A 26,041-nucleotide genomic window follows, 5' to 3' on the forward strand; every position below is an offset into this window, starting at 1 on the left:
GGACAAGCATAAATTCCCCTCCACCTTTTGTTTTCCTTTAGCTGTATGCATACTGCAGTGAACAGAAACCTAGGAATCCGAGACATGCTAAAAGAGTTGAGGTTGTTACTTCTGCAGGAGCTAATGCTCAGAATAATGTTGACACATCAACATTGACAAATTCTAAGCATAGGCTTCAGACTATAGGAATGCTTGAAAATGAAGCTGCAGATGAAGACTTTGAAGCTTGTATCAATAGTGAGAATAGGATCATGCCAAACATGTAAATAAACTAGAAGAAGCTGACATAGAAGTGATGAACACTGACACTGTTGTACACTACTGGAGTGACGGGAAAACTGGAGAAATGATGCTGAATACAGGGACGCATGAGCTCAGCCGTGACAACAATGATGATGACACTGTGAACCCCAATTAAAAATTCCAATAGCTGACAGATTAACAAAAATCCCAAGAACAAGGTTGTAACTCAACAGGGAATAAGAACCTCCCCCTTCCTCCCCACTGAACCTAGACTTCATAAAGACACACACACATCAGATGAGGCGGGATTTTTTTCTTGTGGGTAATTTGCAGAGTTCATTTAAGTTGGGAGTTATCACTATTGCTCAAATTATTTCTACAACTTTATAATTATTTTTACAACTTTACACCTGCACGATGGCATTAGGGGATATGAGACATAGAGTGTGTGGAAAATGGGACATGGAATATTCCTAAAATAAACACCTGGAGAGGAATGTAGTACAGAAGAAAAGGCACAGGTTCTTGGCCACACTGCCTGAGTTTGAATCCTGGCTTGATCACTTGCTAGCTGTGTGACACTGGGCAAGGTATTTCACCCCTCTGGATAGCATTTCCTTGTCTGTGAAATGAGGGTCATAATAGAAACTATGTCACTGGGTTATTGTGAGAGTTGAGTTTAAACCACTTAGGACAGCGCCTGGCACATAATAAACACTAGAGAAAAGAAAGCTATTATTGTTATCTTCTCAAGAAGGTCATATTGAGACAAGTGCTCCACACATGGGAGAGACGTCAAAATATTAAAATAATGAATGAATAGATGAGCGGCCTATATCCCACTCCAGATACTGTCTTTATCCTTTCCTTCAATTTTTACCGATGGTCAAGCTAACCCTCTTTTTGCCTCTATGCTTATCTCAGCTCACCCAAGTCAATGGCCACAAATACAACCCCCCAAAAAGCAGTCAACATAAAGGTATTTTAAAATGATAGTACCCACAATTAATGTAAATGTATGAAAATAGCCACTCATCAAACATTGCCGATACGAGTATAAATTGATGGAAAAAGTGCTTGTATAAATATATACAAGGATTTATGTAAAAGGACCTTCACTTCCTCTAAGGGTTATAGGAGGCTGGTCCTGTTGAAGCCTGAGGGCTATTTACTGAATATCTGCATATGCCAAACATAGTTAAGAGTGCTCTGTATTAATGTTACTGTTGATAAATTGCAGAAGCTCTGCAAGGAAGGTTTTATTGCCTGCATTTTGCAGATAAGTAAGCCAGAAAACACAATAGTTGACTTAGTTTCCCATAGTCATACTCCTAGTAAGTGAAAGAGCCTAACCAGAATTGTGCTCATTCTAATGTGCCATTCTGCTCCATGGCACACCATACACATGTCATTACTGTTATTATTATCCCAACCCATGACTATATGACTCAATGATTCTAGGGTTATCCTTCTAATTTTCACAGATGTTCCACCCACCCCTCTATCTGAAAGTTAACTCTTTAAAGAACCCTCAGGATAAGGACAAGTGGGTTGTCGGAGGCTCATTTGCCTATTTTCTCAGCTCCATTTCTTGCCCTTTCCTTGCTCTGCTCTGATCCCTGCAAACTACACTTCTAGCCTCTCTTGCCCACTAGTTTCTCAGTAGTTTTGTCCAACAGAAAGCATTGGGAAGAAATCTGGAGGATAGAGTAGAGAAGTCAGAATACTTCTCTTCTCCACTTTGAGAGGTGACTCCACATGGCCATAATTCCTCTGTAGTCCAGCATCCTCCAGGCAACACCCCCGTCCCCTTGGCTCCAGTGTTCACTCGTTGGTCCCTCCACCAAGATTACAGTTCCTGCCAGAGGGCACCAGCTCCTGGGTTTTGCCCGTACTCTTTCCTCGCTGAGTCTCAGCCCCAGGGGTAAAGCCGATTTCCTACAATTGTTAACCTCTGAGTTGCCTCACTTTCCCATTTTCCTTTCTCTAAACATCCCTTTGACTAGATCCCTCAACTGCCCACCTGGCATGGTCCTGTTTTCCTGCCTGGCTACCAACTCACGTAGAATGATAGAATGAGAATTGAGACATAGGTATTTTTCTAGGGGTTCTGACACAGAGTTTCCTGGAAGCTGAAGAACTGATGACAAAGAAAAAGAAGCACTGAGCTGGAATCCAGGGTCTGGGTTCTCTTTCCTGAGCCAAACTAGCTGCTGTGACTTTGGACACATTGACATGTCCTAGTCCTGTGAGATTAAATTTCTAGTCCTGGGTCTGTGTGCTCAGAGGCATCACTGCACCTTCGCAAGCAATGCCTGCACTGCCCTTGTGAGCTGCTGGGACGTCTGCACCTTCTGCACCCGCCTACGAGGCAACAGATCCCAGGTGCCCTGCGCTCCTGGAGTCTCCATAGCTGAAGGAATCCTGCTCCTGCCATTCTCTTTCCACCCAAAGCAGAGGCCTCATGCCCTGCATACCCACTCACTTCCTGCCTATTATCCTCAGTTCCCTTTATGGAACTAGCGTTTCGAGGGGAGTCATGTTGCCAGGAAGTTTCCTGGTCTCTTTGCTGTGAGTCATGGAATAACCATCACATGTAATACAATTCAATAACTCCTTGTGAACAGTGGAAACCAATGATTTTTGCCTTGAAGACTTTTTACTGAGAATTCAACTAATTCGTTATGATAATTAGCAAAAATATAGTTCTCTACTGCTCACCTGGGAGCAGACTAATTAGAATATTAGAGGCAGCTGCTCCTACCCAGTGCCACACACATGCTAGTCCAGCAAATATCTTTATTAACACGCATGTTCTGTCAGCTATGCTAAAGCCATAATTTTCTTAAGACCCCCTGCAGTTTCACAGAAGCTTCCTAGAAGGCCCCCAGGCTAGGCCTAGCAGCTGCAAAGAAGCCAAGACATGGACCTGGCCTTGAGGAGACCCCAGAGAACAGTCTTAATCTATTTTTTAAACCATGCCCTCTTTGCATAATCAGAAACCTCTCTTTTCCTTCCTAATTTGATATTTCAAATTAAATTATGAAGTTGATAAAGCCAATACTAAGATATTACGTTTTCTTCATAAAATCAAGTCAAAGAAAGTATATTCCTTTTCAAACTTTGGCTATCACCATCTTCCATAGGCTGTGAAATACTTCCCTAGGGCAACTTCATCACCCCTACCCATGCACAGCTGAGAATCATAGATCTGGAAGGAGAGGACTATATCAGATCTTTCAGCATAAAAGATAAGTGCCCCGCCCTTGAGCTGTCTCATTTTGGATTCACAGGGGAGCACAAGGCAGTGAAGACGGTTAACTTAGGCTTGGCAGCTGGGCAGCCCTGGGTCCAAGTTCCAGCAGCTCCTCTCTTGAGGACCTATATCACCTAAGGAAAGTTGTCCAACCCCTCTGATCCCAGTTTTTATGTTTCCAAAATGAAGAAAATAGCCAACACTCACCTGACGGGTTTGTTGTGAGGATTAAATGAGATACGTGAGCTGATGTGAGACGGCTCACACATCAAGGCTTTTTGACGTGCAGGGGCTGTGTCAAGTGTTTTACCAGCCCATCTACTCTTTGCAATAACCCTATGAGGTAGACACTGCTATCCCATTTTACAGAAGGGAAAATTGAGCCTTCAAGATGTTAAGTCCCTTTTGCCCAAAGTTCTCAAGTTATTAAATGACCAAGAAGGGACCGAGACCTAGACCTGTCGGACCTCATGAGCAGTGTTTTGAACCATTACATTATACGCCTCCCAACGTGCATGTTGGTTCCCTTCCCATCATCAACAATACTGACTACTTATGCTAAGACCCCCCCATGATCCTATTCTTTCTACAAGGACAGGCGTCTTAGTCAGCTCGGGCTGCCATAACAAAATACCACAGACTGGGTGACTTAAACAACAGAAGTTTATTTTCTCAAATTCTGGAGACTATACGTCTAAGATGAGGATTCTAGCCAATCTAGTTTCTGGTGAGAGCTCTCTTCCTGGCTTGCAGGCGCCTTCTTCTTGCTCTGCCCTCACATGGCCTCTCCTCCATCTGTGCATGGGGAGAGAGAGCCCTGGGGTCTTTTCTTAGAAGGATGCTAATCCTATGAGATCAGGGCTGCACTGTTATGACCTCATTTAACCTTAATTACTTCCTTAGAGATTCCTTCTCCAAATACAGCCACCCTGGGGATTAGCGCTTCATCGTATGAATTGGTAGGGGAGCACAAACAGTCCACTAACTGCAAAGATGTTAGATTTGTTCACCATTGGATCCCCTGTGCTTAGAACTGTCAGGCATAGAGTTGGCACTCAGCAAATATTGGTTGAATAAATGAATGAGTTAATAAATGAATGAACACAAAATGAACTTGAATTAATATAGGACACTGATTATAAACCTTTTCACCAGCAGGGATTCATTTTATTAATTTATTCCCATGGGCCTTGTGCTTTGATAAATTTTGTCCTCCAAGCTGAGACTAGTAACAAATTGGTTTTTCCCATGTTTAATTAATCAAAGACAGATAAATTGCTAGCCAGTACTTCTAATCAGCATGAAATATGTAAGCACTGTAACCAGCCCGAGTTGTTTCATTCCAGGCTAAAACAAACACAGTGACCTATTGACTTAGGTGAACTTACTGCAAGCAAATAAAGAATTACTCCTAAGTTTTCAGAATTCCAAAACTAGCTTATGAACCTATAGGGATCCGGGGACCCCAGTTTGGGAAACACTTCCCTAGTGTGATCCGTGTCATACAACAAAATGGCATCTCCTCAAAGGTTTAGGTTCCCATGCGAGCAATTAAGAAAACACATGCATTTGGTCAAAATTATCTTTAAAATCCATTAAATTACCCAGGTTCCAGGTTTTTTATACACAGTCTTCTACAGCAATGTGTCTAAATTTGCAATGTATGCAGTAACATGCAACACACAATCAAGTATATTTGTGCCAATCGTAATTGAATATTATGGCATGTAATTATGTATAATTGATTATCCAGTATACGTGTATGAATGAATTGATGTTAGCTGTGCAAATGATATGACTCCACCATAATGCTTTTCATATATACAAAATAATACATGTAATAAATATTTAGATTACAAGGAATAATTAAATAAACACCAATGTTCTTCCAACCAGGTTTAAGAAATAGAACATGCCAAGAATTTTTAACTCTTATGTTCCTCTCCCTACTAGCATGCCCGCCTACCTTCCCCTAGCTTAATGTTATCGTGCATTTTGCTTTTTCAACTTTACCACATGTTTGTATTACTAAACAACTCATTGTTTAGCTTTGTTTGTATAGGAGCTTTATATAAATGGTATCATATGGAATGTATTCATGTGTGATTTATATTATGTAAATATGTTTTTGCCCAACATTATGTTTCTGTCTTGATGCATGTGACTGTATTTCATTCATTTTTATTGCTCTATAGAAAGTAATTTTTCAACTCAACGTGTTCCTTTTCCCAAATTTAGTTATTTTTATCTAATTTAGCCGTGTAATACAAATGCATCAACAAAGAAAACCAACAGCAATTGCCACAACAAACAACTCCCAATCTGAGTGGTATCAACAAAACGGAAGTTTCGTTTTCTACTCACATCACAGTCCAGACCAAGTGGGCAACTCTGCTTGGCTGCTCCCCTCCAAGGAGTAACTCAGGGATCCAGGCTCCTTCCATCTTGTGACACCAAGATCTTCAGCACTGGCCTTCTCGTAGCCATGGAAGCAGAGAGAACAAGAAAGATCTCTCAGGTTGCAGGGGAGGCTGAGAAATGCCTCCTGTGTGCCCAGAAAAGGAAATGGAGTTGGTGAACGTCTCTGTGGTCTTGGTCAAATTTAAAACGCTGTAAAAAATTTCACTGGGTCAGGATCAGAGGAGAGGCTTAAACAGACTTTAAAAGTTATCTAATCTAACTCCCTTCGTTTTTATCATTCAGTGAATTTTTTTTAGCACCAACTATCTGCTAAACAATGGTAGAGTGACATCTGTAGAATCTTTGATGAAGACCTGCCCATCCTCTGTTTCAACATCCCCCAAGCCAGGGAGCTCACTGGCCCTAAGGAAGCAACTCCCATATTTGCACAGCTTGGACTGATTACTATTCATAATGTACATGTCAAGTAGTTCCAAGTGATGACAAGGACCAGGGTATGTCTGTGCATATGCACAACTGCAGAGGACTCAAGACCCACAGGCCAGATTAGCTGAAAGGTTCACCAACGCTGAAGTCATCTATGATAATGACAGTAGTTTTATATTTTGAACATGAAACTCCACTGTGACTTTTCTCTTTTTTTTACGTTACAACAAATTGTCATAGAGTGTTTTCCAAAGTTTGGATGTATTAGATGTCTCCAAATCTCAAAATAGTTGAGCCAGTTGGGTTTTGCCTTTACCCAACTGTTCCCCATATTTCGTTTTCCTCCATACTCTGCCACACACCTACACACACACACACACACTTACAGATGTACCAGCACATGTACACACGCATACTGAGGCCAATATATTATTCTGTAACTGATGAAGACATTTTCAACTCTTTACTTTGTAAGATTTCAGAATACTTCCAATAAGGAGTAACCCAGCACAAACACACCATATCTCTAACAGATATTTCCAAGGAGTAAGTTTGATAATGTCAACAAACTCTGTGGAGGACGGGGACTTTTGCAGGAATACCGGGGTAAACATTAAGACTGGCCCTGGGTTTTGAAAAGAGGCACCAGCACAAATATTTCTCCTTCCCAGATAGGCATGCTTAAACTTTTCTCCACTCAAAAATACCTTGAGCTCAGTGAATCCTAACTTGGGTGACTTATCTCTTCTGTTGCCCTTGAGTTTGGAGTTTGAGTACAAAATCAAATAACCATTTTGCTTCTGTATGTGGATGTATACATCTCATGGAAAAATTTTAGGGCAAACAGCTTGAATTCAAACGTACTAGTTAGGTAAGAGGTTGGCAAACTTTTTCTGTAAAGCGCTAGATAGTAAATATTTTAGGCTTTGCAGGCCATATGCTCTCTGTTGCAAGCACTCCACTCTGCTGTTAGAGCATGAAAGCAGCCAGAAATGAATGGATATGACTGTGTTCCAAGAAAACTTGATTTATAAAAGTAAGCACTGAGTCCGATTTGGCCCAAGGACCACAGTTTCTGCCCCCTGGTTTCATCCATGATGCCCTGCATCCCTTACGAAAGTAGCAGAGTCACCCCAAAATTGGGTTGGGTGTAGGTAGGGATTCCCAGCGTCAGTCTTCGGAGGGAAAGAAAGTGGAACTGGGAAGGTAGGCCTGAAATCAAGCAGGAAAGGGCCCTCCAGTCTTTCTTTGAGCTTCACTTGCTTGAGTCTCAACTTGGAAGATTGTAGACCTGCTGGTGGGCTCCCCCAGGTAAGAGGAAAATGATATCCTCTGCCCCTTGCCATGTGGTGGCACACGTAGGCTTTGACAAAAAGGAAACTTGAATTTCCCTCCAAACTAAAAGGAGAATGAACCCTATTTTATGGACCACTTTATCCAGCTCCCTACCGTTCAGCTTTGCTGCCCCACAACTATCCTGCTCTATCTTCTACTATAGCTGCCACCCCCATCCTAATGAGTCGAAAATCAAATTCCTGATTAACTCGCCTACACCTGCTCCTCCTCCAGTCATCCCCATCTCAGGAACTGTCAGCTCCCTCCTCCCACTCCTCAAGTCAAAAAAACCTCAGTCATGCCCTGACAGCTTTATCCGCCCGGCAGTAACTCTGGTTACGATTCAACCTCTTCCCACCACTTCCACCTCTCCTGCCCTGCTCCCAGCCAGCATCACATCTCCCATCTCTCCAGTCCCTCGGAGATCTTATCAAGTCTCCTGACTTTAAATGCCATCTATCTATACATGACAACCTCCAAATGTTCACCTCCAACGTAGACCCTCCTCTGAGATCCATACGCACCTTTTCCACTGCCTGTTTAAGATCTCTACATGAGCATTAATAGGCATCTAAAACTTAACATTCACACCGTATCTTCCTCTTCGACTCTGCCTTCCAGCAGTTTTCCCCATTTCAGTAAATAGGAACTTCACTCTTCCAGTGGCTCAGACCAAAATCTAAGATACCTCTCCCTCTTTTTGTATCCATCTGTCTGTCTGTTTCTTTCTCTCTCTCCCCTTCCTCCCTCCCTCTTTATCTTCCTTCCTCCTCCCTATGTAATCCGTTAGCAAATCCTACTGCCCTACCTTTAAAGTGAATTCAAACAATTCTCACCCCCTCTCCGACCCCACATTAGCCCATGACTTTCTTAGATGATTATGATAATCTTCTGCCACCCTATTTCCAACTTTGTCTGCCTGCAGTCTTTTCTCAACCCAAGAAAGAGTTATTTTAAAACTCAAGTCAGATGATGTCACTCCCCTGCTTGTAACCCTTCTCCCTCCAAATTGTCTGATAAGCCTTGCCTACACAACTAACTATAAACTGAGAGAGAGAAAGAAAGGGTGGTCTCTGGTGGTCATGATCATTAGAAAGTTCCAGGATGCTTATTCTGGTCTGGGGCTTAACCAGATCAAAACGTTGTGTATTTTTGCTTACAAAATGTTCATCTGCTCTGGTAACAGTTGAATGCTCTACTCATTTTCTTTCTTTGGCCAATTCTCTTGGATCTACTACTTGATTAATTGGTCCTTATGATGATTCAAACTAATTTTATAAGAAGTAGCTCTTTACTTTCTAAATAGTTAAGGACTGCACACTTACAATAAATGTTAACAACTATACCAAGCTTTCTAAATCAAAAATGCTTTCAGCGGCCAGCCCAGTGGTGTAGTGGTTAAATTTGCATGCTCCACGTCAGCGGCCCGGAGGTTCACAGGTTCGGATCCCGGGCGCAGACATATGCTCCACTCATCGAGCTGTGGTGTAGCGGCATCCCATATACAAAAGAGAGGAAGATTGGCATAGATGTTAATGCAGGGCCAATCTTCCCCACAAAAAAGAGAAAAAGCTTTCATTTATTTAAACTCATTTTGGACCTCACAATATTGGTAAAAAAACAGCAAGCATTTTTTGAATGTTTACTATGGTCTTTGCTTGCAGGGTAATCTCAATTGATTATCAAAAGAAACCTATGAGGTAGCTACTATTATCCACGTGTGTTAGACAAGTAAACTGAGGCCCAGAGAGGTAAAGTAACTTTTCCAAGTACACACAGGATTGAAACTGGAATTCAAACTCACATCTGTCTGGCTATAAAGCCTTACTCTGTTTGATCTCATTATAGTGTTGTTGTAAGGGAAGAATTATGGCATAATGAAGCCAAAAGAGTGAGCTCTAAAATCAGCTTAGATAGAACTGAATCCTGCCTGTACTACTGTGTGGCTTTATACAGATTATGTTGCCTCTCCAAGCCTCAATTTCCTCATCTGAAAAAATGGGGCAATTAATACCTATTGTAGGCAATTATGAAGGCAGAGTAAGATACAGTAGGAAAAATGTTAACACATCTTAGTTATTATTATTTGTGATCTGATAGATGAAGAAAGAAGGAACAATGAAATGAAGTGACTTACTCAAAGCTGAATTGCTATTACTGAAAGAATCAAGATGAGCCTAAATTTGTGGAATTTCTGACATTCCACAAGCCAGTCACTGAAATGGCAATTTCATATGATTCAACCTAATAAGCCTTCTTTTGTCCCAAGTTCTGGGCTCTATTTACTGGACTATAGACTAGACCAGAGATGGACATTTGAGACCTATAGCGTTGGCAGCTTTTAATAATCTTGGTATGAAGATCTGTCTTTTAGGACTCTCTAATTATCAGTATCAGTGGGAAGAGAGAATGTGGGCACTTCTAGATTTCAATATCACCACAAATTTAGCAGCTTCAAACAACACACGTTCACTATCTCACAACTTATGCAGGCCAGTAGTGCAGGCACAGCTTTGCTAGGGGATCTGTTTAGGGTCTCTCAAGGATGCGATTGAGATATCAGCCGGGGCTACTATCTCATGTGAGGCTCAGCCAGGAAGGATCTCTTTCCAAGTTCATAGGAGCTGTTGGCTCAGTTCAGTTCCTTGTAGTTGTAGAACCGAGAACTTCAATTTCTTGCTGTCTGTTGTCTGTTGTCTCCTAGAGGCTGCTCATAGCTCCTCACCACATGGGGTTTTCCAACATGGCAGCTTGCTTCTTCAAAGCTAGCAAGGGAGACAGAGACTCCAGCAAGACGGGCCCTACAATCTTATTTAATTAATCACATCCATACAGTCATGCATATCCCATCATTTCATATGTGGTTGGTTAGAAGCACGCCATAGGTCCTACCTACACTTAAGGGAAGGAATCACACAGGGGTGTCCCCAGGAGACAAAGGTCTTAGAGTCATCTTAAGAGTCAATGTGACACACATGGGATGGTGACACAGCCCTACGGGGAAAAAAACTAGTGACGATATGTGGTTGCAGCAAACAGTACGAGGTATAATAACAGTCAGTCCACAGCTTGCCATATATTACCTACTTCTGTCATTGACCTGACAAACTGGTAAGTGAAGTGACAGATTCAAGCCAGGGGTTTGGAAGTCTTAAAGTTCGACACTTACTATTTGTGCATTTTGGATATGTTATAACTCAACAAAATAGCTCTGAAGTTTTTACTATTTCTTACAATTTCCTTTTAAGAAGGTATAATTTATTTCTTCCCATGAGTTGTATGCTGGTTGTGTAACCTAATTTTTAACACTATTAGATGCCTGATTATTTTCCTTCTTGTTTTAAATAACAAAAGAAATTCTAATTTAGTCCTTATTCATCCAAAGCAAAACAAAAATCCCAATTTTAACATATTGTTGCTCCCTGAAGAGACTGGAAAAGTCAAGCATGTTTGTTTCATTTTAATGCTTGATCTCTTAAATAAGCCGGCAAAGAAATGACATATTTTGATTGAATTTATCAAATGTTTATTATTTTCTGCTACCAGTTATTCAGAGTTATTATGGCTCTATAATTCAGTAAACATGTTCTGATGTAAACAACTGTGAAAATTGCATTTTTGAATGCGCCAACTGTGCCCACAACATAAGAAGAGGCAGTAATTTATTACTCAGACTAATAATTAGAAGTAATTAACTACTAGAAGCAATTAGAAATAGTAATGTATTCCTTAACATAATGTAATGAGCTGGTTTGTCAATGCATGCTTGAATATTTAGCAACCAGTAATTACTTTTAGAGGCAAGGAAGAAATGTGGCTGTTTTGTTAACAATCCGAGATGCGAGGCACATGTGTCAGTCTGGCCCATTAACATGGAGATTCGACAAGTCACTGGGTAGAATCCTGCTGAAAATGAGAGTTCGAGGATACACTTGGAAAGAAATTGTCTCAGGATTTCACATTTTTTCAATCACGGAATGAGTATTTATTGAGTATCTGCTAGGTATTATGTCACCCATGCTAGGCATGGGTGACATAAACATGAGTGAAATAGACACAGTCCTTCCCCAAAAGAGGTCACGCTTTAGAGAAAGACATAGACAAATGTGGTATGTAGCATGATGGGGATACATAAGGTGCTAAGGAAATATAGCCTAGAGAAGGGCTTTTTGTTTTGTTTTTAGTGCTCCTCAGCATTCTCTGATTGGCATGTACACCGAGGCGTTGAGTAGATGAAGAGCAGGGAGAAGAGTCTATGGCATGAACAAAAACACAGATGAAAAGCCCCTGAATTTGGAATGAGCTGGGCACCTCCTTGGAACTAAAGAAAGACCCTGAAGCTTGGAGCAGACGGAGCAGGAGAAAGCACCGGTGTTGGCAGGGTGCCCTCCTGCATGGCTACCCCAGTCACGTTCTTCACCTTAAGAACGATACAGGAGCATTGAAGGGACCTCAGCCAGGCAATGACACAATAAGATTTGCCTTTTTAGAAGATCTTTCTGGCAGCTATTCAAGATAGAATGAGGGAAGGAGAAGAGGATGTGTGGAAGCCAAATAGCACTAATGAGCAGTTCAGTTAAAAGGGATGGTAGCTTTAACCACAGTGATGGCTGTGGGATGGAGAAGTAAAGCCTGAATCACGAACATTTAAGGGTAAAATTGGGAGCGCTTAAAGATGATTGAATAAAAATAGTGACAGCAAGAGAAGGGAGCTGACTGGTAGAGATGGATGGTCATGGAACCATGAACTGACCTAAGGAGTACAAGAGTAGCATCTGGTTGTCCCGTTGACTGGCAGCGCTTTTTGGGACGTGTTGAGTTTGAGGTGTCCAAATGCATCAAAGGGAGCCGGTAGAGCAGGCAGAGTGTATACCCGTCGGGAGCTTGGATGACAGGCCTCAGCTAGAGTTACGTATTTTGGAGCCTCATCGGCATATAGGAAGAGATCTACCTGAACAAGAATTTAGAGTGAGGAGGAAATCCAATCTAGAACGGAACATGGAGAAACTCCATCTCCACAACTCCAGCAGCTGGGCACTTTGTGTCCCTTCCCAAATCTCCCAGCTATTTCTCAGAACCCCCAGTGCTGACTCAACAGGGCTGATAGGTCTTCAGCCTCAGCCCCTTCAATGATATTCTCTGCTCACAAGTCTTTGGAGGGAGGCAACTCCGCTGCTGCTGCTGCTGGTACCACGTTATCAGAACTAAATATTGCTTTTCTCCCTAGGGCCTTCTGTTGCTCCCAAAGCTGCAGCCCCCTGAGTTAACCAACGGTCCTGTGCTCTCCTTAGTCTTCACTGTGTTAATGCATCCACCCTAACCTCAATGCAGGAATGGGAATGCCCTCCTCTGAAACTCTGGAGCATGCATTCTCTTCAGCTGGAACACACTGCGTGCTCTCTACCTAAGGATCGGGCATAGTCCACACAGCAGGCATAGGGAATGGATGCCATGCTGGTCTCTCAGGATTCTCTTGTCTTATCTGTCCTAAAACCTTCCACTCGTGGGGCTCATGCACATAGAAACCTGAGCTGGGGCTGGAGGCCTGTTGACCAGTTCACTGGACAAAACCAGTCTCTGCAACCCAGTTTGTTTCAGCCACACTACCTTTCTGGAAAAAGCCAGTGGTAATACTCTGGTTTAGAGCCAATACCAATGAAATCAACAGGCATTTCTATAATGTTTGGAGTTTAAGGAACCAGCATACTTTTTCTTATTTAATTTCCTTAACAGTCCTATGATGGATGTCATTATCCTCATGACACAGGTGAGGAAACCAAGGCTCAGAAAAGTAAGGTTAATCATGAGAATCGCACAACTAAGGTGGCAGGACAGTGACTGAAAATCACGTCTTGTAACTAAATTTTGTACACTTCTTATTACACCACATTCAAACCTGCTCCAGCTGGAAAAATTATTGATAAAAGATTTCATAGATGCATGTCACCACACTGTGTGAAATCTGAACCACATATGATGGGATTTTCCAGGGAAAATGAGGATAAGAAAACTTCTGATCACATCTAGTTGTGAAAATATTGCAAAATTCAGGGGCAGAGTCATAACTCCAGAAGCTGTTGGGAGGACTGAGAGACGGTAAAGCATCCTAAATTCAGCAACAAAAACAAGTGAAAAGCAAGTTGTCTAGATCTCCATTTGTTGTTGCAGTATTAAGTAGAAAATTAATTTGAACTGTGTCTCCAAAGGGTGCTCCACCAGTGGAAACAGAATCACTTAGGGTGCTTAATAAATGCAGATTCCCTGGCCCTTCCCCAGACCCACTGTCTGAGAATTTCTGGAAATGGGATCCAGTAATTTGCATTTTATGTTCAGTGATTCTTTTCATCCTAAAGCTAGAAAACTACTGAAATAGGCCTTTGCAAAACTGACTGCTAGCCTGGGAGCAGAAAATGAGAACAGCAGCTGGGTGCAGGACAAACTAAGTTTTAATATAATGACTTTCACAGCAAGCGTACGCCTTAGAGCCCTTGGAGAAGTTCTAATAAAGAGAGGCAGGTGTTGTGGGAAAGAAAACTGAATTTAGCTGTGTGCATTTTAAGTTCCTACTTTGCCAGATCACTTGGGAAAATCACTTAAATTCTGAGCCTCAGTTTCCTCATCTAAAAATGGTGAAATTAATTCCTGCCTTGCCAGTTTATTTTAAGCATTAAATAGGATTCACAGGGTGGAACTCTGAAGAGGGTAAAGTTCTTTGAATAGAAGAGCTCTGTACCTTTTGTTTGATGTATGTTTTTGTGAGTTCTCATCCATAGATCTCCATAGATCACCACTAGTAGGACCTCAGCTATTTGCAAATGTCAAAATCAAGTCCATGACCATGAGGTCTTGACAAGTTGAGTCCCCAAGGCCACGGAGGGCAGTTTCCTACTTAATTTTGTTTCAAAAGATGGATGGCAGCAGGATATCAAGCTAATTGCTGCCAGGACAGGAAACTGGTAAGAGCCATGTAAACTTTCTCTCTTCGTCCCTCAGTATCCTCATTATATCTTCTCCTGTTGGCTCCAAAACTGGGCCCTACTCCAGGCACTCTCCCCCTTCAAACAAAGATTATTCTCTGAAAAGCAAAATTTTTCTTTATGTATTTTCTAAATGATATACTAAGACATAGATCTTGTGAAGTGCTTCTTAATTATCTTGCCCTAGAACATTTATTATTATAATATCTATTGGACTACAACACATTGAGGTTGATTCTCCTGTAAGAACAGCCATTAATTAAAAGAGAAATATCGTTACTCCATCCTAGCTTGAACTGGTTTTCACTTCCTTTTTACTTGCCCAGTGTTTCATCTTGTCCTCAAAATTTCTTTGTGTGTGTTCCATTTCCATGGTCAGTCAGTAAGCATTTACTCCTAATGAATCCTGCTTCTGAGAGTGGTTGGATCATTCCACCCCAAAATTCTCCTTATCCCCTTCACTGTCCTTTCTTGGCACTAAGAATGAGTTTAATTCAACTAGTTTCCTAGGGAGGCAGGTTAAACAATCCAGCATGTGGTTTTATGGATATTAAGAAGCTAAGAGTCTTGGAAAACTAAAGATGGAAGAAGAGAAGGGGAAGAAGGAAGAAAAGAACTTGCCTGTACCAAGCACCTTCTACATGAAAAGCACTAAGCTAAGAACTTTAGACTCATTGCTACGTTTAATTAAAATCCTACTTCCCTCCCAGCCCACTGCAAGCTTTAATCTTACTCTCTCCCAAAATGTCCCACATTTGGCTGCACTTACAGTGGAAATTTCATTTTGCTGGAAAATCCATCCAAGGAATGACAAAGTGAATTTTTTCTTTAAGAACACAAACTGAACTTCCCCATCACACCCACTTATGCACTATCATTTACTCGCCCCCTTGGGCAGGCATCATGTAAACATATGCAGAACGATCTGTTACAGAACATCTTTGTGGATACTTAAACCGCTGACTTTGCTATGATGACTCTGAGTCCACTCATAGTCAACCGTAATGCTGGAAGGACCCTTACAGATCATCTAATTCATTACCTATTCCCTCACTTTAGAGATGAGAAAATTAAGGGCAGCATGGCAGATTGACAGCCCCTATAACTTTTCTATTTTTCTGTGCATCAGCAGCTACTTAAAAGAGTGGAGAAATTCCTAAAATGCACCCACAAAGAAGAGGTGACTGTATGATATTTCTAGGGCTTCTATTTAACCTTCAAGTAAAACCTATTTGAATTGTTTATATTGATTTACCTGGTTGTTTACATTGATTCTGAGAACCACTCAATACCTTAGTCTTGAGCAGAATTGAGATGAGTCCAAACCACAGCAGCATTCGAGTAACCAGTGAGCAAAATTGGCATGTCCTGCCCCAAAGCTGAAACCACAGTCACTTTAGCTCAGCCTCAAAGGATTTGCCCTTCCCAACATTATTTCCATTCTTCAGGCATTGTCAAATATCGCTACACAGTGTTCGGGAGTAAAAAGAGAGCAAAGATTGTGGGGCGATCTATGTTTTTATAATAGAGAAGTGGAGGCCTGATGACGCTGAGAGCCAATGACAAAATGGAACCAGCCTCATAATTCTTGGGCTAGAGTCTTATTTTCCAAAAGTTTCCTCACTGAAGGAGAGAGGACTCACTGCCTGTTCAAGTCAAGGGTCGTTTGGTGACAGGGAAAGGAAATCCACTGAAGCTATTCCGAGAGCACCTGGAGTCTTTCTTGGGAAGACGTAACAGGGAACCTCGCAGAAAACCTAAGACTTAAACAAACACAGATCTCCCAGGCCTGGAGCTAGGAAGTTGGAAACTTCAGCGACTCTTTCTGTCTCTGAGAAGCCAGGTAGTCTTTCTAAACTCTGCTTCTCAATGGCATCAGCTCCGTTCTCTCTCAGCTATCTTCTCTGAGCAGGACCCAATCCAATACCCAAGGCTCAACTCTGCATGACTTCCAGATAAGCATCTTTACTATACTGACACCTCTGTGTTTCTTCATTCACTGGTACAGTGATTGACCTTGGGTATGTCTTTCTCTGGTCCAATCAGCAATTGCTGGTGATGGGTTATGAGGCACATAGGGAAAGCAATTCCAGGGGTTGAGTATGAGCAGATCAAACTAAAAGGGGAAGTTGGCATGGAAAACTGATTGCCACCCTCAATGCAACATGCGACTATGTAAGTGGATTTTCTAAGACCAGTCATTCATGATTTCCTCCTCCCCTCTTGCCTCTGCTTCTCCTTTTCCTAAAATTCCCAAGGATGAAAGAATTTGGGATAGGCTCAAAACAGGATTTGGAATTCCCCTAAATAAACAATAAGATCATGACTCATGGACATAGAAAAGATATCTGCTTCCTCTAACACACACACACACAACACACCTATCCCAAGTACTCAGCAGATACAAATGCATTGGTAAACACTCTACAAATATTCACTGAATGACAAACAAATGAATAAATGAATCAAGGAAGGAAGGAGTAAATGAATGAACGAACAAATAAAATGTGTATTTGTATAGATGTGAGTTCTTACCACCGGTAGCATTACAAAGTTTTAAAGAAATGTTTTGCCCACGTGTGTTTAACTGCTCTTCCCTTCCATTGGTGTAATATGGAGAAGCAACATAGCATAGAGATGAAGAGCATGTACTCTGGAGACACACTTCCTGGGTTGGATTAGCATGACCTTGGACAATTTACTTAACTTCTCTATGCCTTCCCTTCTTCTTCTAGAGAATGGGGATAAAAATAATAGCATTAACCTTATAAGGATGGTATGAGGGTTAAAAGAGTTAATGTACGAAAAGTTCTTAGAAGAGTTTCTGGCATAGTAAGTGCTATATAAGAATTCATTATAAGGGGCCAGCCCCAAGGCTGAGTGGTTAAGTTCACACACTCTGCTTTACTGGTTTGGATGCTGGATTGTGACCTACACATTGCTCATCAAGCCATGCTGTGGCAGCATCCCACATAGAAGAACTAGAATGACCTACAACTATGATATACAACTATGTACTGGGGCTTTGGGGAGAAAAAAGAGGAAGATTAGCAACAGATGTTAGCTCAGGGCCAATCTTCCTCACCAAAAAAAGCATACTTTAAAAAGAATTCATTATAATTAGACTAGATGAGTTGTTTCCATAAATTCAATTAATTCAACAAATGTTGAATTATTATTGAATTACTGAATATTTCAATATTGATATATGTGCATCATAGATATGTTTGCATATATGTATGTATATGTACACACATATATCACATATGTGCAGACACGTGTGTGTATCTATCTATCTATCTACACAGTGTGACCTTACAGGATTAGTCAAGGAACTAGATGAGGGAGATAACACATAAGCAACTAACCAAAGAGGTTAAATTAAAAAGAGAAATCCTACATAAAAGTTCCCATAAGGTTATGAGAAATAAGAATCAGAGATTAATTCTACCTGGGAGTTTGTATGTATATTCATGTATGGTTCAGAAATTCCAATGGTTAGGAAAGTTTGCCAGTTTGTACAAGAACTGACATAAAACCTGGATTGACAAGAGCCCACCCATGAGATGAGGCAGGTGTGAGAGACAAAATAGGAGTGGCAAAGGCAGTTTGTAAGGCTTAGGGATGATTTGGAACCAAATCCTGACCTGAGAATCATAGGGCCTTATCTGGGAGGTTCAAGTTGGATTTGATCCAAAGGTAATAATGCATTCCTCTCCAATTAGCATCCTGGGTAGAGCTAATTTTGGCTGAGACAAGCCCAAAAGGTGGCCAGATACTAAAATCAATGAACAGCACTTCCTGGCTGGGGATAATGAGCTAACACTGCTGCTTCCCAACGCTCCTTCTCTCACAACCTCCCACAGCCTTTCCTCACCCCATTTGTTCGGCAAATTCCAATTGCAGCTATTTGTAGTAATGTATTGATCTGGGAGGCAATGCCTGTGGAGAAGCCCTTTCTCCTTGTCTCCATAGAAATACAATGACATTGTTCTACGCCTCCTCAAATTTAGCTGAGTTCTTTACCTTCTCCTTGCGTTCATGAACTTCAGAAGAAATTATCTTCCTTAGACTATGGTCACCGTGTGGGGTTTCTTCGTGGGGTTCCGGGGATGAGTTTGTGTAAATAAAAACTTGTTTTCCAATTGATTCCCAAGGTCATTTCTAGACTGCTACATCCTTATTTGAAACTGATCTGCCGTGAGCGTTCGTTCTGAGTGTCTTTGTCTCAATCTCTAAAGTTTATCAGGGTCTGAAAGAAGAAATCACAATGTATTTAAGAACTACATATTTAAAAATGTCTCCATCTCATTTAACAGAGTCAGAACAGAAGGAGTTGGCCTGAAGGCTTGAGAAAAAATTGTAAAAATTGTTACAAGTCCTCATTCAAAAACAAATATCATCTAATGGAAACAACATGGCTTCTAGAAGTCAACACACTCAGCTCTGCCAATTTCCACCTGTGTGGCCCTGGATGTGTACCTTAACAAACACCCGCCTCAAACGGCTAATATGAAAATTCAATTAGATAATGTTTGTAATGTATCTAGCTCAGTAAGCGCTCCAAAGTTTTCCTCCTTTTCCTTGTCCCTCTTGTGAGAAATGAAATATTTAGCAGCAACTAAGGAATTAGAGAATGGAGATATGGCTGTGGTGTCACCCAGGGAAAACGTGGTAAATTTCCATTCATTACTCATTCAAAAGATCTTTATTGAGTTCCTACTTGGAGTGTTTTTCAAACCCATTATTGGATGTTGTGGGACACAGAAAATTGAAACATGGCTTCTACCCTCAAGAAGCTTAAAATTGAATACGTGATAAAAGACACATAGGCAAAACATTAAGGTATATGTCAGATCATAATTTGTGATCTAAAAGAGGTACCAATTATTACTTTGGGATTTCAGAAAATAAGAAATGACATATAGTTGCTACAGATGAAGAAGGAACTGTGGGCTGGAAATAGAAACACACAGGTGGTCTGACAAAGCATTTAGACTATGCTTGAAGGACTGACTTAGGACCCCTGACAGGAGATTCCACCTGGAAAGGATGCATAAAAGCATAGCTAAACTTCCAGGTGTTGAGGGCCTACTATGAGCCAGGTGCTGTACTAAACACTTTTCAGACATTTTCTCATTAATCCTCACCCTACTACTGCAAGGAAGATCCTATATCTCCTGTTCACAGAAGAATAAATCATCTCTGAAACATTAAATGACTTCCCAGTCATCACACAGTTAGTGAGAACTGGAGCCAGAATTTAAGTTCAATTTCTCTGACTCTTAAGTGCCTGCTCTGAATCACTGCACTATGTACAGAAGAAAAGAAATGCAGGAGGTGTACATCAAACAAGGAATAGCCCAACTTGACTGAAGTTTAGAGTATCTAAACATCAACAGTAAGAGACACATAGAAAAGAAGAACAGGGATAAACTCGAGAAAACCCTCAAATGTTAGCTTAAGAATTTTGGCCTTTGTTTTGTATTTCAGAACTAATTTAGGCAATGGATACCAGAAAGATAGCCTGCATGTTTTCCATTAAGGAAGGCTTCAAGCACAAAGACAAAAATGTGAGAGAAAGAGAACAAGTAGGAGATATGTAGCAGGAATTTCCTCTTATTTCAGCAAATGGATCAATCAGGATAGATTAAGTTATGTGCCAATTACAAATAACCACAAAATATCAGTGGTTTAAAACGATACACTTGCTCACATTGCATGTCTACTGAGGGCCAGCAAGAAATCTCTTCTCCATATCACCTCACTCTAGGACCTTGGCTGAGGGAGTGGCCACCAATGACAACTCTAGCAAAGGGCAAGAGAGCTCTGGATGGTCTTACAACTTCATTTAAAAGCTCCAGCCAGAAGTAACAGGCATCACTTCCATCCCAAGTCATGGTCCCACTTGACCACAAAAGGGTGCAGTCCTAGGTTATGCCCAGAAGTAGAAGAAGCGGACTCCTTAGCAAACTGAATTAATGACTATGCCAGCAAGCCCAGGTCTGAAACTGACTGGGGCTATGTGAAGATCTCATGTGCTGTCATCCTTAGGAATGACTGCCTGATCTGGAGAAGAAAGGACACTTTCTGGGGAGGGTGAAACAAAAATGTAATCTCACACCACCCCTTAGACTTGAATGAGCATTGATGTTACTTTATTGTCTTTAGTATGGTAAATATTGAAACCATAGGGTAAAATGCTCAAGTAGGAAACTAGGACTCAGAAGGGGAATGCTAAGTATAAAGAGGAACTCTAGACTCTCTGGGCCTTCTGTCTTGTGTCTGGACTTCAAGGTACAGCTAAAAATGCTTCCCTGGAGGGTAAGAGAGGAAAGAACTCAGCCAAGAGAAGAAAGGTAGAAAGCTCATTCAAGGGCAGTCTGTAGGGGAGTCCAGATCATATGGATTCAGGTTATAGCACGTGTGTTTCCAGTCTGTTACCCCTGTGCACATAGTAGCATATTGAATGTTTATATGGGGCTCAGCTGAGTGGTTCGTATACTCATCTAGCTAGTGGGCATCCAGGCATTGGAGTGATTGCATTCTGTCAGTGGATCAGCTCAGGGCTGGACTCAGCTCTCTCCCACCCTCTCCATGTAGTCTCAAGCCTTCTTCTTTTTTGTGTAGCCTCTCCCTGTGGCTTCTCCCCATGATCTCTCCAGTAGGGCAATCAGATTTCTTACATGGTAGCTCAGGGCTCCAAAGAAAGCAAAAGCAGGAGCTTCCAGGCCTTTGTAAGACTTAGGCCTGGAACTTACATGGTGTAATTTCGTTGCATTCTGTTGGTTAAAGGGAATCACCAGGCTAGCTTCCATTCAAGGGGAGGAGACTAGTCAGGGATATGAATAAAAAAGAGTATGGGTCTATGGTGGCTATCAATGTAACAGATCATCACAATATGCTTGAAAGGTAATATTCTTACAGCCACAGCCTCTTCACCCCCTAGAAATCTGAACGTTTAGAAAATATAGAGATGGGCCTTAAGAAGAGATCCCATGACTACGCTCTAAGAGACTTTGCCCATACCCCTCACCCTCTACCACAAACGCTCTACAAGAGTTAGAGAAATCAGTTTGTGTGCCTTCTCAGAAAAGTAAGCTAGCTTTCCCCACATCCTTGCAAGAGAGCACACAGTCTCTCCGCAGGAGAAATGAGAAGAATAATGCCTGGTGACTCACTTTGGTAAGCACTCTCAGAAACAAATTACCGAAATGACTCAGTCCTGGCTTCATGAATCCTAGGATGGAGCATATCAGAACTGAAATGAAGGATATTAAGGAACAATAACAGGAATTCGTGAGTGGAAAGGAACACAACTTTTGTACCCACAGATGGCCCAACAGTTCAAAGCTGCCATATCCCAAGGAGAGTTACAAAACCAGGGTAAAGAAGGGAGAAGCCACCACCACCTCTATAGAAGGGATTTGAACTTGAACATGACAAAGCAGGGGGGTAGAAACAGAGATGTGAGAGAGCAGTTTGGTTTATTCGATGAGGTTGTTTTGCAAATAAACCCAATTACACAATTTATTGGATTGTCCTGATACTCTCATTTTAGAAATTCTTTATCCTTTATCTTCAACCTGTGAGATCTTAGTGACTTTTTGCTTTCTTATTTGAAGAGTTAAGATTAATAACTACTGTCAATGCTTCTCAAACAGCCACATAGGAGATCAGATCCACCTTCTAAAGCCTGAAACAATTGGGTGTTCCTGTGCCTGGGACTGGTCCCACCCAGCTGCAATCCTGAGAGAGTTGGCAACAACTTTGCAAGCCAGAGGCCTAAAGCAATTGTAAGCCCCTGAGCCTAGCAACTAGCCATGCTGTGGGCCTACTCATTTATCAGAAAAATTGCAACAGGAATGTGCTATTAGGCCTTACAGCCAACTGTGCTGGGTCTTCCTATGCCCAATAAAGTGAGTGAAGGATCCACGGCAGCCACATACAGCTGAGAATTACAACCAGCTGACCAGGGGTACAGTCTAGCCTCCCTGGGCACCTGCAGCAAGAACAACTCTGCCACAACAGAAGGACACATGTAGCCCACACAGGGCTCACTCCTGGAACAATTGGAACTGATGATAGGGGGGAAGCACACTGCTAGGCCTCATAATGCATCTCTTACATAAGGCCACCTCTGCAAGATCAGGAGATGCAGCTGACCCACCTAATACACAGATATAAGCTCAGAGAAAGAGGCAACATGAGGAGGCAAAGGAATACATTCCAAGTAAGGGAACAAGACAAAACCCCAGAAAAAGAACTAAATGAAACAGAAATAATCTACCTGATAAAGAGTTCAAACAAAAAGTCATAAGGATGTTCACTGATCTTGGGAGAAGAATGGATGAGCTCAGGGAGAAGTACAACAAAGAATTGGAAAATATAAAAAAGAAGCAATTAGAAATGAAGAATACAGTACTGGAAATGAAAAAGTCACTAGAGGGACTCAATAGCAGGGTAAATGATACAGAAGAACGGATCAGTGAGCTGCATGAAAGACTAGAGGAAATCACCCAAGCTGAACAGATAAAAGAAAAAAGAGTTACAAAGAACAAGAACAGTCTAAGGGACATCTCAGACAACATCAAACACACTAATATTTGTATTATAGGTGTCCCAGCAGGAGAAGAGACAGACAAAGGGGCAGAGAATCTATTTGAAGAAACAATAATTGAAAACTTTCCTAACCTAGGGAAGGAAAGAGATATCCAGGTACAGGAGGCACAGAGAATACCAAATAAGATAAACCCAAAGAGGCCCACACCAAGACACATTATAATTAAAATGTCAAGAATTAAAGAAAGAGAGAGAATCCTAAAAGCCACAAGAGAAAGGCAACACACAAAGGAAACCCTACAAGGCTATCAGCTGACTTCTCAGCAGAAACCTTACCGGCTAGAAGGGAGTGACACAATATATTTAAAGTGCTGAAAGGAAAAAACCTTCAGCCAAGAATACTCTACCTGGCAAGGTTATCATTCAGAATGGAAGGAGAGATAAGAGTTTCCCAGACAAGCAAAAATTAAAGGAGTTTATCACCAAGAAACCAGTTTTACAAGAAATGCTAAAGGGACTTATTTAAGTGGGAAAGAGAAGACCACAAATAGGGATAAGAAAATTATCCCCCAAAAAAGGAAATAAAATCACTGGTAAAGGCAAAAATACAGTAAAGGTAGCAGAAAAGAATGCCCACTGTCACCGCTCTTATTTAACATAGTATTGGAAGTCCTAGTCAGAGCAATCAGGTAAGAAAGAGAAATAAAAGGGGTCCAAATTGGAAAGGAATAAGTGAAATTGTAACTATTTACAGATGACATGATTTTATATAGAGAAAACCCTAAAGAATCCACCAAAAAACTTTTAGAAGTAATAAATGCATACAGTAAAGTTGCAGGATACAAAATCAACAGGCAAAAATTATTTGCATTCCTATACATTACCAATGAATGAAGCTGCAGAAAGAGAAATCAAAAATACAATCCCATTTACAATTACAACAAAAAGAATAAAATACCTAGGAATAAACTTAACCAAAGTGGTGAAAGATTTGTACACTGAAAACTATAAAACATTGTTGAAAGAAATTGAAGAAGACACAAAGAAATGGAAAGCTATTCCGTGCTCTTGGATTGGAAGAATTAACATGGATAAAATGTCCATACTTCCTAAAGCAATCTACAGATGCAATGCAATCCCTATCAAAGTTGCAATGACATTTTTCACAGAAACAGAATAAGAATCCTAACATTTATATGGAACAACATAAGGTCCCAAATAGCCCAAGGAACCATGAGAAAAAACAACAAAGCTGGAGGTATCACACTCCTTGATTTCAAAATATACTACAAAGCTGTAGTTACCAAAACAGCATGATACTGGCAGAGAGATCAGTGGAACAGAATCAAGAGCCCAGAAATAAACCCACACATCTATGGATAGCTAATTTTTGACAATGGATAAAAGGAAGTCTCTTCAATAAATGGTGTTGGGAAAACTGGACAGCCACATGCAAAAGAATGAAAGTAGACCATTATCTTATACCATACACAAAAATTAACTCAAAATGGATTAAAGACCTGAATGTAAGACGTGAAACTTCTAGAAGAAAACATAGGCAGTACGCTCTTTGACATCGGTCTTAGCAGCATATTTTCAAGTACCATGTCTGACTGGACAAGGGAAACAATAGAAAAAATGAACAAATGGAACTACATCAAACTAAAAAGCTTCTGCACAGCAAAGGAAACCATCAACAAAACGAAAAGACAACCTAACAATTGGGAGAAGGTATTTGAAAACCACGTATCTGATAGGGGTTAATATCCAAAATTTGTAAAGAACTCATACATCTTAACAACAAAAAAACTAACAACCCAATTAAAAAATGGGCAAAAGATCTGAACAGACATTTCTCCAAAGAAAATATACAGATGGCCAAGAGGCACATGAAAAGATGTTCAATATCATTAAGTATCAGGAAAATGCAAATCAAAACTACAATGAGAGATCACCTCACTCCCGTCAGCATGGCTATAATTGACAAGACAGGAAACAACCAGTGATTCGATGGATGGTCAGAAACGGGTTACTAGACGTATTAAAGTTCATTCTACTTCACAGTAATACCCATTGTAACTTTAACATTTCCAAGAGTAGAATGAGGAGCATGTCTCCACACCACCACCTTTCTCACACAACATAAGACCTCTGTCTGAGAGCTCAAGCTCTGACAACAGGAACATGGGGATTTTATAATGATTATTGTGTCACTTGGGGTCCCAGCAGGAAACAGAATTCCATTCGAAAGGATTTAACAAAAGATAATTTACAACCATTGATAGAATTAAAAGAACCAATTAATCTGGAGGCACTCAGAGCCTAGCAATAACGATAAGCCATCATCATCCCTTTGGCTGAGGGACAAAGGGAGGAAATAATGTTACCATGGTCTGGCGAGAACAGAAACCATGGAGAAGAAAACACTTTGCAGAAATTCTGGTGTAGAAGGATGCAGCCACTATCCCAACCGCAACACTCAAATAGAGAGGGAGCAGGGATGTCAATACCCCAAAGCTTCTCTGCTCAAACCCTCCAAACTCTCCAATCTCCCAGTGGCGTCTGTCATTGGCTGAGTCAAACCATAGGCCAGAGGACAATGGAGCCCTTAATATAATCCAAACAAACCAGTCTCCAGGACACCAAGAGCTCAGCAGGAAGGGGAAAAAAAAATGGTTAACAAGAGTCGGGGGTAGGCATCAAATGGAAAATAATTAGCACAATCATAAAAATGGGGGTAAGGGAATAACTACCCTGAGCCACAGTTGTAGTAATGAGAGTACAGTCAACTCTTAAAAACACTTAAAATTATATTAAAAAA

The 26,041-nt window shown here is 41.1% G+C and overlaps 1 long non-coding RNA gene across 1 annotated transcript in view; it reads right to left on the minus strand.

Annotated features, from left to right (window-relative positions):
- Positions 1–5,869: 5,869 nt before the first annotated feature.
- The window catches only part of LOC124228190 (uncharacterized), an 84,686-nt gene continuing 64,514 nt past the window's right edge, over positions 5,870–26,041 (minus strand). The window contains exon 3 of the long non-coding RNA XR_006885657.1: positions 5,870–6,109. This is a non-coding gene — a long non-coding RNA (uncharacterized LOC124228190). The remainder of the gene's footprint in view (positions 6,110–26,041) is intronic.

This window comes from Equus quagga, chromosome 16 (assembly GCF_021613505.1).
Source record: "Equus quagga isolate Etosha38 chromosome 16, UCLA_HA_Equagga_1.0, whole genome shotgun sequence".
Taxonomy (NCBI): Eukaryota; Metazoa; Chordata; class Mammalia; order Perissodactyla; family Equidae; genus Equus; species Equus quagga.